The sequence below is a fragment of the Saccopteryx leptura genome, chromosome 10 (genome assembly GCF_036850995.1).
Source record: "Saccopteryx leptura isolate mSacLep1 chromosome 10, mSacLep1_pri_phased_curated, whole genome shotgun sequence".
Classification (NCBI taxonomy): domain Eukaryota; kingdom Metazoa; phylum Chordata; class Mammalia; order Chiroptera; family Emballonuridae; genus Saccopteryx; species Saccopteryx leptura.
In genome coordinates this window covers 24,488,364-24,504,016 of record NC_089512.1, presented here as the reverse complement: position 1 = coordinate 24,504,016, position 15,653 = coordinate 24,488,364, and positions in this window count along the sequence as shown.

The window sequence follows — 15,653 nt, the reverse complement described above, 5'->3', positions numbered from 1 at the left end:
TGTTTGTGGCTGGCTGCCAAAATAGTTCCCATTCCTCCTCTCTCCCGCTGTGCCTTCCCCTTTGCAATGGGAGACTTAGCACCCTCAGCCATAAAGAGGCAAAGTCTGTTTCTCCAAACTGAACCTGGGCTGAGTTTGTGACTTTCTTTGGCAAACAATACAGCACAGTGACTGTGTGTGAGTTAAGAGCTTGGCCTCAAGAGACCTTATGTGCTTTCATTCTTGCCCTTGGAGCCCTGCCAACCACATGGAAACAAGCCTGGCCAGCCACATGTAGGATGAGAGAGCCTACGCGCAGACCAGGGCGGAGTCATTCCAGTTTCCCAGGCAAAGCCTCCGATATGTGAAAGAGCTTAAGGAAGACTAGTCCAGCCTGGCCCAGATCAGTAGAACCATCTAGATGACTACACACTAGTGAGTCATAATAAAGGGATGTCTTATACCACTAGATCTTGCGATGGTTTGTTATGCAGTAAAGTTGAATCGATTTTAGGTTTTCTACCCCCCCGTGCATAGTATGTTAAAATGATTGTTTAGATTCTAGGGAGACAATGACAAGCATGGATAATAATAATTAGCAGAGCAGAGATGAGAAAAGAGGGCAACATTTTATTAAGGATTTTTTTGTTTCAGTGTTGTCTTTACATGAACCCATTGCCAGATAAATCCGAGGGGGTTATGTTTTTCATTGACTTTCATAGTAAAAAGCTTGTAGAATGTCATTAGTTACTATTCCAGCTGAGGAGATCTCAATCTTTAGGTTTCTACTTTCTCTTTCTAGGACTTCTGTGTGTCCTGGGGTATTGTGAAAGATGGACGGACACTCAGGACAAATTAGATGAGGACTGAACTTGTCTTACGGATGGCTGTTGGAAGGCCATGATGTATGAGACATTTATGGGAAACATTCTATGTTATATTTTACATATCACATTAAATTGTATGGCTTTAATAAATTACTTTCCAAAAAATCTTCTTCTTCTTCTTTTGCTTCTAAACAACTGAAAGTCGTAAATAAAAGATAAAAATATATAGTTTAGCTCTTAGTTACTCAGCATTTTATCTTGTACTCACTGGAACATACACGGCACCAAAAGGTCTTTAACATTGAGTGTAAAAACAACTTAAACAAATTTGAAGTAGTCATTTCTTTCCTGGCATGTCTTTTCTCAGCAAAACCCACAGACAGTGAATGCTCTCTCCTATTTCAAAAGTTTGACAGAAGCTATTTCCTTCATCGGGTGACAACATCCAGATTTTATTGGCTTTATCTGAAAAGCAATTTCTCATCACTAGCCAAACTCAAAATACTCAGAGTAAAATCTTAGGAATTTAAGAGGAAGTGGTATCCAGATATTTGAAGACATTTGTGGCATTTATATGTTTTTTCTTCAGGAAATTTGAGGACTAATGTAAAATGATATATTAATATGTATATTTTATCTAAGATGACCAGCTTTCCCATTTTTAAATAGGACTGAAAACTATTCCTTACTTTGAAAAGATATTTAAGATGCAGGAGAGAGAAAAACTAGATAAAGAAAAACACTGTTGTGAATCATATGCTTTCAAAAAGGATAATGTTCAAATGATCACCATATTGTGTACTGTTCGGCCGGTCAGCTGTGCCAAGATGAGTTTGAAACTGCCCATCAAATTTCTTGGCTTCACTGAGCAGTCTCGCTTGTACTAATGCTAGAATAAAATTCTTGCTATTTATTTGAGTTACATCAACACAGTAGTGTACATTCTAGGCCGAGAGTATCAGGGAAAAAAAAAAAAACTAGTCCCGACAAATTGGTAACATTAAAACTTCACTTAGAAGTCTGTCATAAAGGTTCCTTCTAGACAGAGTTATATAGAGACATTGCCCAGTGATTATTGATATAGTCAAGAGTCTGGTGCCCAGATGGGTAAAACCAAGAGCCACCTAGCACCTTGTTAAATGCCATCTTGTGGTGACTTATTTCTGCCTAGTTGTGCTATGTATTATAATTGAGGTTGATGAGGTCAAGTAATGTATGGTTCGCCTTTGGAGGCTTCTCACAGCCTCACGTTTTCATGAGGACAGAGGACAGAACTCTTGGAAGATCTGTTGCTTCCAGACCCTGAGCAAGCAACACTTACTTGTGTGGAGGTTATCTCAAAGAGCCAAAGAGCCCTTTCTTTACAGGGGACAGTTACCCTCCATTCCCAAGCCAGTCATTTCTGATTCTGATGTCAGTCCCCAGACACAGATTTTTCAGGACTGACTTTAATGAATTGCCTTCTAAATCAGCCTTAAAGTCCTGTGTTCTTAATTTGGAAATCCAAGGAGTGATTTAGGGGAGGGGGGGTCTGTGAACCTCATGGAAGTATAATCAAAACTCAGTGTGATGAGGCAGGTAAGTACATTTTTTCTAACGGAAAATTCCAAATCTCTCTCATTAGATTCTCACATGGATGCACCTTGCATTCGCACAGTTAGAGCACCCTCACTTAAACTGGACATTGTAATGTGAGATTCTTCACTCCTTGTGACTCATGGCTCCTTCCCAAAGGAATTGGCATAAGGGAGCTCACTAACAGCGTATAATTACTGCCCATAACACAATTACCAAAAAAGTTCTAAGAAGGTTGTACTGACCTTAAGTATAATAGAAGGGTGGACATAAAGAGTCATGTAGTCTGTGGCACAGTCTTCTGAAGGATGTCAGACTTTGAATGTTTAATAATAATCCTAATTAATAGCTAGGGAATTCTTGATTGTTGTTAAGATGATAGATTATAAATTCTATATGGTGTTTAACTAAAAGTCTTAAAATATCAGTTAGGAATATTTTTTGGCTATGTTTACCAATTACCTACTTAATAGTGGCTTAAATAACAAATATAGTTTTTTTTTTATCTCTTACCACGTAAAACATGAAGGCAGATGTTTCCAGAGTTCTATCAGTGGCTCAATAGTGTCGGAACTTGTTATGGATTGAATATTTGTGTCTCTCTGAATTCCCATGGTGAAGCCCTAACCCCCAACATGATTATACAGTGTGTCTGTAAAGTCATGGTGCACTTTTGACTGGTCACAGGAAGGCAACAAAAGATGATAGAAATGTGAAATCTGCACCAAATAAAAGAAAAACTCTCTCAGTTTTATATCTATTCAGTGTAGTTCGATGTGGGCTCCTTAGGTAGCTAGCTATCCCGTATAGCCTCTACAGACTCATCACTGACTGATGGCCTACCAGAACGGGGTTTCTCCACCAAACTGCTGGTTTCCTTCAACTGCTTATCCCACCGAGTAATGTTATTCCTATGCGGTGGCACTTCGTTATAAACGTGCTGATATTCACGTTGCACTTTGGTCACGGATTCAAATTTAGCGAGCCACAGAACACACTGAACTTTCCTCTGTACTGTCCACATCTCGACTGGCATGGCCGTGGGCTGCTCCGCTGTATACACGGTGTTACGTCATCATCTGCGCGTGCGCACATGCTGCCACATCATCCTACAGAAACTGGGAGGGTTTTTCTTTTATTTGGTGCAGATTTCACATTTCTATCGTCTTTTGTTGCTTTCCTGTGACCGGTCAAAAGTGCACTATGACTTTATAGACACACTGTATTTGATGATGGGAACTTTGCTAGTAATTAGGGCTAGATAAAGTCATGATCTTGGGGTTCTCATAATGGATTAGTGCTATTATAAAAAGAGACACCAGAGAGCTTATTCTATCTCTCTCTCTGGCATGTGTACAAAGAAGAGGTTATGTGAGCACACAGCAAGATGATGGTTACCTTCAAGCTAAGAGAAGAGGCCTCAGAATGCAATCTGTCCTGCTGACACTTTGAACTTGGACTTCCTAGCCTTCAGTACTGTGAGAAATAAATTTCTGTTAAGCTACCTAGTCTATAGAATTTTGTTACGGAATCCTGAGCATATGAATACAGAGCTCTAGACTGGCATCTCCTTGATTCAGTTGTTCTTTTCTCATGGTGGTAAAATGGCTGCCACATCTCTCTCTATCACATCAGGCAAGTGATAGTCACTAAGGACAGAAAGCTGGGTGACAGCCAGGATAGTAAATGTGATTGCCCCCACATTCTTTTTCTCTTTTACCAGGGAAGGAAAAAACATCTCTTCAGAAAACTTTTCTTTACATCGCAAAATCCAGAGCTGGGTCACACGGCCATTCCTAGAACAGGGAGTCTGGGAAAGTGAGTACCTTGCTCTTTCAGTCTTTGCAAAAGAAGATGGCAGTTGGTTAAGTGTGTCTGGAATGGCTATTGGGCAGCAACTCTAGGGTGTCTAATGTGCTGGCCAAAATTGAAAAAAAAAAATTAAAGATTTTAAATACACCTCTGAATTGCATCATCTTTTGAAAAATGAAAGAATTTGCAAGTGCTGGGTATGCTTGTGCAGAAGCAACAAGCCAGCTCTCAGTAGCAGCTGTTCCATTACCATGGGGCAGGAGAACTGATTTTGCCATAGGCCTCATTGTTTCCCATTTCCCCCCATCCCATCGTTGGGACTCTGTAATTTTTCAGTTTTCATTGTGTTTGCGTTATTGCTTTTACAATATAAAGAATCTTCCATTTGCTCATTGCACCTGGTTTAGTTTGCAGGCTTACCACTTGAATTGGCTTACATGGTAGGACTAAGGAAAAACAGCAGCATCTCAGAGGGATTTTTTTATTTGGGCTCCAGGCTATAAGAGAAGTTTTGCTTACAAAGAAGAAAAATCTAATTTTTGAACAGATCATTGAGAGTCTTAACTGTTGTGGATCATGTGAAAGTAATGGAGAGGTCAGCTGGGAGATGTCAGCTTGTCACATGCAACAGGAAATGTTAAAGAGGACAGAAACAGCAATATGCATCTACTGAAGAAGTGATCAGATTTGGAGTAAAAGTCATGCAGCTTTTGAAACAAAACAAAACCCAATCAAATTTCCTTTAAAGAAAAGTTAGTGGGCTTGTTCATATGAGAAGAGTAAGGGGAAAGTATGACAAACAGTGAGTTCAGGAGAACTGTAATGGATTCCCACATGAAAATCTGATTAAAGGGTGTGGAAAACAGAATCACAGAGTTGGGGAGATTTTTCTTACATTATTCTTAGGATGTATCCGTTGGGTTTTATTTACATATTGACTTCAGGAACCCAGTGTCAAAATTGTACCACTCAATACAGAATGAGATGGCAACACCAGGCTTCCTAACTCTTGAAAGTAAAGAATACACACAGGTTCATAAGACTCCAGTTGCCCCCTGATTTATATACATTAATTTTTATTGCATTACATCAGGTTTTATTTAATTTGTTTGATTTTAAAGTACTTTTTTTTTTTAGAGGGGTGGGACAGACAGAAAGGGAGAGAGATGAGCAGCATCAACTCATAGTTGTGGCACCTTACCTGTTCACTGATTGTTTTCTCATATGTGCCTTGCCAAGGGGTGGGGACTCCAGCATAGCAAGTGACCCCTTCCTTGTTCAAGCCAGTGACCTTGGACTTCAAGCCAGTAACCTTTGGGCTCAAGTCGGTGATCATGGGGTCAAGCCTATGACCCCATGTTCACACTGGCAACTCTGTGCTCAAGCTGGTAATACCACGCTCAAGCTGATGAGCCTGAACTCAAGCCAGATGAGCCAGTGTTCAAGCTGGTGAACTTGGTGTTTCAAATCTGGGTCCTCAGCGTCCCAGGCTGATGCTCTATCTACTGAGCCACTGCCTGGTCAGGCTTAAAGTGCTTTTTAAAACAATTTCTCAGGGAACATCTGAACAATATATTTAAAAAACAACAATATGGAATAAAAAAAACCAAACCATATTCCAATGAAATATAAAGTTATAAATCTGGGGGCACTAACTGAAAGAAGGTCATTGAAGGTTTTAGGTGGTTAGATAGGTGATTTTATTTATTTATTTATTTTTGGATGAGTGATTTTAAGTGTATAAAGGATTAGTTAGTAACTGCGATATTCACGTTACCTGTTAGGATTCTAGAATTCTGATCTTTAATATTTCTAGAGGAAAAATAAAAATATTTCCTAAAGTTGTTTAAAATACCTATTAACATATACAAATAACCTGCCTTATTAGGGAAAGAAGAACAGTATTGAATTATTTGTATCTCCCAGCAAATGAAAAGCAGCAATTTCTGATGCTCTATACCAGGGGTAGTCAACCTTTTTATACCTACCGCCCACTTTTGTATCTCTGTTAGTAGTAAAATTTTCTAACTGCCCACCGGTTCCACAGTAATGGTGATTTATAAAGTAGGGAAGTAACTTTACTTTATAAAATGTATAAAGCAGAGTTACAGCAAGTTAAAGCATATAATAATAATTACTTACTAAGTACTTTATGTTGGATTTTTGCAAAGTTTGGCAGAATAAATCTTTATAAAACAATTTACTATAGTTAAATCTATCTTTTTATTTATACTTTGGTTGCTCCGCTACCACCCACCATGAAAGCTGAAACGTCCACTAGTGGGCGGTAGGGACTAGGTTGACTACCACTGCTCTATACTCTTAGTATGTGCTGTGATCACTTAGTATTAATGTTTTACATCAAAGTTGATCTCAATTTGGAATTACGGAATTCTCCCCTAAGGTATGTTGTTGCATAGGATATTTCATATGCAAGTCTGTATTTGTTAAATCTTATCTCACTTGCCCCATGCACGAGGTTTGAATCCAGCTGGCCACTCCCACTTGATCCTACATTATTGTTGATTGATTCCCTTCACTCCAGAAAGATTCATTTCCTTATTGTTTCAGGCATACACTGGCTATATTTTTCCTTGTTCTCTCTTATTCTCTTATGTTCCTTTTTCTGGGAAGCCAGTTTTGTTTCACATTTGACTCCTCTCTAAATCAACATACATTTTCAAGATCCAACTGAAGACTTCTCTTCCCCTAGAAAGCTTACCTCGTCTTTGACATCATTAATATTTCTTTTCATTGAGTCACAACACTCTCTACAGCCTTGGAGAGAATGTTATCGCTCTATGGATGGGGATAATATGCTCATCAAGGACAAGGAGAGAACATATTATTTCTGTCGTAGCCTTCACACCACCCATCACAGCACTGAGTGCAGACTGAGAACTCATTATGTTCTGGTGAATAATGCTTCCCTGACATTGACAAGCAGAGTTCAGTGCTCCCCCCTTCCCCCCCTTGTCTTGAGAAGACTTGTTCAGAGCTCTATTGGAACAGTTGGCTATAAATACATGTTTATAACCAGTCTCCCATCCTAGACAGTAAATTCTTGGTGATCTGCAAATATAGTCTCTTTCATCCTCAGCTCTCCAGTATCTTTCACATAGTAGGTTCTCTATAAATATTGGCTGACTAAATGGGTGCACCGTGTTTTTCCGGTTAGAATAACTGGGATCACAGAAGACAATTCAGTTAATAAAATGACATCTATGGTTTTCGATGCTTGGGATGTAGAAATGAATGAGACTGGCAGATCTGATCAGGATGTTTGCTGTATTAGAAGAGTGTTAGGCTCTGGGACTCTACATATGTTTGCAGGAGGGCTTTGAATTTCCATGGGTCATAGAATAGGAACTGTATGTCATATTACCTAAATCTTAAGGGACCAGGAGTCCTCAGTGGAGAAGTCCCATTGAATTTGTATCCCCTTGTCAGTACTATACATCATTCTCACTCATATTTTATCCCTAGCAACTAGCTCAGAATGAAGCAAATAGTAGAAGGACTAGATACTTGTTGAGTAGTTGTTTTTATCTTTCACTTTCTAGTTGTGTTCTCAGTACTCTTAAACTATGTTCCAGAGAACTAGAGGATCTCAGAAGTTGTTTCATACTGTTTCTTTTTTTTTTTTTTTTTTTTATTCATTTTAGAGAGGAGAGGAAGAGACAGAGAGGAGAGACAGAGAGAGAAGGGGAAGAGGAGCTGGAAGCATCAACTCCCATATGTGCCTTGACCAGGCAAGCCCAGGGTTTCGAACCGGTGACCTCAGCATTTCCAGGTTGACGCTTTATCCACTGCGCCACCACAGGTCAGGCCTGTTTCATACTGTTTCTTGAAGCACATTCATAACTCCCAAATCCACAGTTTCACACTGGATTGAACTGTCTAGTGAATGCCACCTATGGGATTTCCCATAGTCCCTCAAATTCATCCCATACACAGGGATGAATGCTCAGGGTTTATGTGGCCATTTTCCAAATAGAAAAATAGAATGAGAGAGATTCTCTTGTTCTCAGAAGCTGTAACAACCTTGACAGAGGAAACAGTCTAAAACTGTCCTTGGGTTAGTTGTCTAGGCAAGTGCCGTGTGATTTCACTCTTACGTGGAATCTAAGGAACAAAATGAACTAACAAGTGTAATAGAGATAGACTCAGAGGTAGAGAATAGGCTAACAGCTTTTTTGGGGTGTGTGTGTCTGGGTGAGAGGGTGGAAGGATTGATCAAAAAAGGAAAGAAGCCCTGGCCGGTTGGCTCAGTGGTAGAGTGTTGGCCTGGAGTGCGGGAGTCCCAGGTTCGATTCCCAGCCAGAGCACACAGGAGAAGCGCCATCTGCTTCTCCACTCCTCCCCCTCTCCTTCCTCTCTGTCTCTCTTCCCCTCCCTCAGCCAAGGCTCCATTGGAGCAAAGTTTGCCAGGGCGCTGAGGATGGCTCTGTGGACTCTGCCACAGGTGCTAGAATGGCTCTGATTGCAGCTGAGCGACGCCCCAGATGGGCAGAGCATCGCCCCCTGGTGGGCATGCTGGGTGGATCCCAGTTGGGCGCATGCGGGAGTCTGTCTGACTGCCTCCCCCTTTCCAACTTCGGAAAAATAGAAAAAAAATAAAATAAAAAAAAAAGGAAAGAAAAAAAGAGAAAAAAAACACATAGACAACAGTGTGGTGGTTGCTGAGGAGAGACGGGTGGGGGGAATGTAGGAGGGTTGAGGGAGGGATACATGGTAATAGATGGAGACAACTTGGGGGTGGTGGACACGCAATGCGGTGTACGGACAGTGCGTTGTACAATTTTGCTTGAAACCTATATAATTTTGTTGACGGATGTCATCCCAATAAATTCAATTTAAAAAAAAGAAAAAAAAATTCTGCCCAGAAAGATGGAATAATCTAGTTGGCTTACTTGAGTCATGTGAACTTCCTTGGGGGGGCAAGGCCAGTTCCCCTGATGGACAGTTCCGTTAGGGGCCGACACGGATTGGGGCAGGTGCAGTTCCCCAAGAGGAGCACTTAAAGTGGGTCAGATAAAATGGCAGACAGTACCTAAGTTAGGAATTCAATAAATGCTTGTTAAACTGAGTTGTGGGAGAATCTCACAACCAAAACTTGTTCTGAACTTTACGAAGATAATTTTTGACCTAGCTTTCCATATGAACTTATTTTTTTGTTGAGCCAGCTTGCTCATCCTTGAGAAAATTCTTGGTCTAGAAGCTGTCATGACAAGTTTTAGCTCAGGCTATCTTAGGCAGATTTATAACCCCCTGAGATGCTAGCATTATAATGAAAATGCTGACAGCCCCGGAGTTTTGCTGACAGGAATGGCACAGCTGTGATAAAACTAGAAGATGAATGGAAATACGGTGCCTCATCCTTGTGGAGTCGTCTGAGTTTAGGTCAGACAGAAACAAGTCCTTAATGAATTCGGGGCTGGAAGAAAGGCCCTCCAACCTGTGAGTCCTGAGTTGGTTTAAGTTAAATTGTCTGTATATTTTTCCAGATCATTTAAAAATAAGCCTAAAAAACTTCAGAGATGTTTATTATAATATAAACTATGTTATGTAAGGTTCTCATATATATTATTATCATTATTTTATTAAAATAATTTTATTTTTACCTTTCTCATTTAAATCAGGGGTCATCAAACCAGAGCTTATGGAACAAATGTGGACCATCACAAGTTTTTCTTTCTTTTCTTTTTTTTTTTTTGCAAGAGAGAGACAGAGAGAGATTGGAAGGGAGAGAGATGAGAAACATGAACTTGTAGTTGCACCACTTCGGTTATTCATTGATTGCTTCTCATATGTGCCTTGACTGGGGGGCTCCAGCTGAGCCAGTGACCCCTTGTTCAAGCCAGTGACCTTGGGCTCAAGCCAGCAACCATGGGATCACGTTGATGATTCCACACTCAAGCTGGTGAACCCGTGCTCAAGCAGGCGACCTCGGGGTTTTGGCTCTGGGACTTCAGAATCCCAGTTTGACATTCTATGCACTGTGCCACCATCAGTCAGGCTACAGATTTTTGTAAATAAAGGTTTGTTAGAACAGAACTCTGCCCATTTACTTCCATAGGTCTATGGCTACTTTTGCATTATGGCAGTTAAAAGGTTGCAACAGGTGGCCTACGTGCCTAAAAACTTCACTATCTGGTCCTTTCCAAAAATGTTTGCTGCGTCCTATTTTAAATAAATGATTTCCAAGACTTTCCACTGTTTATTTGGTTTCATGATATGTATATATTACCTCCTCATCTTATACGTACATCTTTCTAATTACGTTTAGAATTGTTATGTATTAAAATGTAAAATGCAGTAGAAAATTCCATTATAGTTTTTGAGAGAACTAGAGATACCTGGGATTTCTAACATGGAGATAGCAACTTAAATTTGATAGTAAGAGTATTGGATAAATTTCAGCAAAGGTGAAAAAAACCAAAAAAAAATGTTCTTCAGAGCTATTATCTTCCAGGTTACATAAGACTGGAAGGAAATTTGAAATAATTGCAATCAGATAGTCTCTTTCTTAATTTTTCTTTGTTTATTTTACATGAGAATAAAATAACACATAGAAATTCTAGCAATGTTTATGAAACTCCTATTGTATATTGGACACTGTGGTAGGTATTTTTTACTTAATTGTGTGCCACTTAATTCTAGCTCCTGTAACTTGTTAGAATTAAATGAATGCTATTGAAGAAACAGAGGCTCAGAGAGATGAAATAATTTTCAGAAGGCTACCTCGATAGAAGGTGGTAGTAGTATTATAATTCAAACAGGTTTCTTGATTTTGTCTTGCATTTTTAAACAGATGAGCCTAATTACATATTGCGATAGCTAAATTGTAGGTATGATAAACAGCACATGGAATCTTGTTTTATTTTTTTTAGTAGGGGGGAGAGAGAGAGAGAGAGAGAGAGAGAGAGAGAGAGATAGGAAGGAAGAGAGATGAGAAACATCAATTTGTAGTTGCAACCGTTTTAGTTGTTGATTGATTGCTTCTCATATGTGCCTGACCAGGGGGCTCCAGCCATGCCAATGACTCCTTGCTCAAACCAGTGGCCTTGGGCTTCAGGCTAGGTACCATGTGATCATGTATATGAAACTCAAGACAGTGACCCTGTGCTTAAGCTGGTGAGCCTGTGCTCAAGCCAGTGACCTCGGGGTTTTGAACCTGAGACCTCAGTGTCTCAGGTCAATGCTCTACCCACTGCACCATCTCTGGTCAGTGTGGAATCTTTTTGATCATTAAATGTTGAGACTTTCTTCTCACAAATAGAGAAGCAGCCCAGTGTAGTAGAGTGGATCCTCTCCTAGGGTAGGTGAGATCAAAACTGTTTTCATAATAATACAAGGATATTATTTGACTTTTTCATGCTAATTATCTCACATGTTGCCTGATCTGGGGTACTGCAGTGGATAAAGCATCAACCTGGAATGCTGAGGTCACTGGTTCAAAACCCTGGGCTTGCCTGGTCAAGGCACATATGGGAGTTGATGCTTCTTGCTCTTCCCCTTTCTCTCTCTCTCTCCACACCCCCTCCAAAATGAATAAATAAAATCTAAAAAAAATCTAATTATCTCACATGTATACAGTGAGTTTTTCAGAAGGCTATATAATGTGTAATGACATCATCTTTCTGTAGACTAATGAAATGTGTGATTGTGTGTGCTTAAATTTTTTATGCTTTAATTTTAACATTGTAAATATTTATAAACATAGATAAACAAAAACTCTTTAAAGTTGTCAGTGATTTTTTTTTAGATTTTATTTATTCATTTTTAGTGAGGGGGAGGGAGAGAAAGAAAGAGAGAGAGAAGGGAGGAGGAGCAGGAAGCATCAACTCCCGTATGTGCCTTGACCAGGCAAGCCCAGGGCTTTGAACCAGCAACCTCAGTGTTTTTTTTTTTTTAATTTTTTTTGTATTTTTCTGAAGCTGGAAACGGGGAGAGACAGTCAGACAGACTCCCGCATGCGCCCGACCGGGATCCACCCGGCACGCCCACCAGAGGCGACGCTCTACCGCTGAGCCAACCGGCCAGGGCCTAACCTCAGTGTTTCAGGTCGATGCTTTACCCACTGCATCACCACAAGTCAGGTGTCAGTGATTTTTAAGAGTGTAAAGAGGTTCTATCTAAAGCATTTGAGAACCACTGATGATCATTAAAACGTCCCCCATTCAACATCCCAAGCCAGACCTCCTGGATTTTAAACCCAACTCTACCACTCATTGTCTTGAGCAAGCTGTTCTACCTATCCACTCCTGGTTTTCTTACTGGAACGAGCCAGGATTTGTATTGCCCATTGCCTCCCCCCTTTCCCCCAATTTCATAAGAGACAAGGACCAAATAGGTATAAGAGCATCTTTAATTCCAATTGCAGCAACTTGCGAAGGCAGGGGACTACTGTCCAAAAGAACTGCCTTACCACTCTCCTGGCACTGGTGGTTTTTATAGGGTTCAGGGGATGTTAGTAATGATTTAAGGGGCAAAAGGGTCCATGCAATTAGTCATGTAACAGTAGGCAGAAGGTGAGAATTCAGTTTCAGAAATGTCTCCTCTGCAAGTTCTTCTGATATAACACAGGCCCAATTAGCATGGTCCTATCTGGTGTCCTTGGCAAATCTTCAAGACAGCTAGACAGCTGAGGTCAGATGTTTCCCAGAACAGCTGGGAATTGGCACCTCTGAGACCATCTAGCTCTGGGAAAAGATTCCCTGTTTGTTTGTTTTTTTGTTTTGTTTTTTAGGATACAAAGTAAAGATTTAAGATTGGTGAACAAAGTTTCTAATTAATTTATAGGGCTTAACATTTCATTGTAAATCTTGTGACTAGGTTTTTACAAACAACTATTGTGATTTAAACTCCCCTAGTGGTCAGGTGCCTCCCCAGTGTGAGCTTTTCCCAGCATTCCTGCAAAGGTAAGCTTTTCTTTGCACTTTGAGTGGAATGCCAGGGAGCCATGAAAAGAGAGACTAGCAAACAGGTTAACTATTTGCTAACCCTTACATATCTCCTATTCAGTACAGCTAAAAAGCTACGGTTACTGAAGCCAGATTTCTTACTTTTGGGCTCCTCTATCATTTTCTCATCTCTGACATAAGGACAACACTAGCACCTCCTTTACAGAGTTGTCTAAATATGTTGATATTTAATATGACGAAACCTTGTTAAAAATTAATTAGGACTTTAGTTTGAGAAGCGTTGATACAATGTTAAATTTATCAAGAGAAGCTGCCTCCTCTCCCTGACCTCTGGACTGTAAATAAATTAGCGTTTCATAATGCACAATTATGGAATAAATTTGTCCTAAGCTTTGAAAGGTTAGGTGCCGAGAGGAATCAGGCTAGAGAGGTTTTTAAGTAAAAAAAAATTATGAAAGCATCTGGTCACAGATGGGCTGAAACCAGAAAGTGGTGACAGCAGCAAGCAAAGGGACGGGATGTTTATAGGGTACGTGGTCAGGTCTAGTCTGGTTTTGTGAGTTGAAGTCTGTCACACCCCCGGGGCTGGGTGTTCAGTTCTCTATGATTGTTTTTTTGCTTCTGGTTGAGTAACAAGATACCTGTAGGTGGTGGCAATTTGTGGCCCAGCTGCAGGCCGTTATGCCCAGAGACATTGTACATGTCATCTATGGAAGTTAAGATATGTGTATGGAAAATACTGCTAAAAGGTATTTAACACAGCAGGGATGTGTAAGTATTGTCTTAACAAGTTTCAGTTTACTTTTTAAAAATTTTTTTATTGCAGAATCATATGTATATATGTAACGTATATTGTTAGTATCCAGCTTATTTATTACAAAATGAGTCCAGTTAACATACCTAACCTATGCAAAAAAATTGAACATTAGCATACCTCAGAAATCCCTTTTACCCTTTTGCTATCCCATTTCCATTCTATTACCCTTGGACAAGCACTGCCCCGACTTGTAACATTGTAGAATAGTTTTGCCTGTTTTTGAACTTCATATAACTGAAATCATACAGTATGTGTGATTCTTGTATCTGGCTTCTTTTATTCATAGTGCCGTTTGTAAGATTTACCTATCTTATATGACATTTGTAACTAGTTCTTTATTGTTGTAATATTATTCCATAATATGAATATACATAATACATTCATTTATCCAATTCTTGATGGACATTTGGAATATTTGCTATTATGAATAGTAGTGCAGCTGTGAACATTCTTGTTTATGTCTGGACAAAATTTTCTGTTGGAGAAATTCTTAGTGAAATTGTTGGATTAGAAGGGTTCCATATTGCTGTGTCACAGGGCTGCCTGTTCAGAATTTGTTCATGTGCTTTTTAAATACTTTATTTATTCAATTTTTACAGAGGAGATAGAGAGAGAAGGGGGGAGGAGCAGAAAGCATAACTCCCATATGTGTCTTGACCAGGCAAGCCCTGGTTTCAAACCGGCAACCTCAATGTTCCAGGTCGACGCTTTATCCCACTGCGCCACCACAGGTCAGGCCTCATGTGGTTTTTAAATAAGCATTCCTGTGAAGTATGTGTTTCAATCACTTGCACATTTTTTTCTATTGAATTTTCTCTTTTTTTTCTTATTGATTTGAAGAAGTTATTTATTTATTCATTTATTTTATTGTGTTTACATAGATTCTAGTGTTGCCCCGAATGCATCCCCCTCCCCCGTATTCCTCTCAACATCTCTTTTGCCTCCCTCCCCATAATGCCCTCCCCCATCCCCTTCAGGTTTACCCCACCCTATCATCCCCTTTTCCTCTGTCCTCTTTCCCTCTGGTCCCTTTGATCCCTCCTCTGTCTTTATTCCATTCCTCAGTTCACATTGTTCATTGGATTCCTCAGATGAGTGAGGTCATATGATATTTTTCTTTCTCTGCCTGGCTTATTTCACTTAACATAATAGTTTCCAGGTCCATCCATGTTGTTGCAAAAGGTAAGATTTCCTTCTTTTTCACAGCCCCATAGTATTCCATTGTGTATATAAACCACAGCTTTTTAATCCACTCGTCCACTGATGGACGCTGGGCTGTTGTGAACAATGCTGCCATAAACATGGAGGTACATTTCTTCTTTTGAATCAGTGATATGATGTTCTTGGGATATATTCCAAAAAAGTGGGATGGCTGGGTCAAAAGGCAGTTCTATTTTCAATTTTTTGAAGAATCTCTATACTGTTTTCCACAGTGGCTGCACCAGTCTGCATTCCCACCAGCAGTGCAGGAGGGTTCCCTTTTCTCCACATCCTCGCCAGCATTTATTATGTGTTATTTTGTTAATGTGTGCCATTCTGACTGGTGTGAGGTGGTAACTCATTGTGGTTTTAATTTGCATTTCTCTAATGATTAGTGATGCTGAACATTTTTTCATATGCCTATTGGCCATCTGTATGTCCTCTTTGGAGAAGTGTCTATTCATTTCTTGTGCCCATTTTTTTTTTTTTTTTGTATTTTTCTGAAGCTGGAAACGG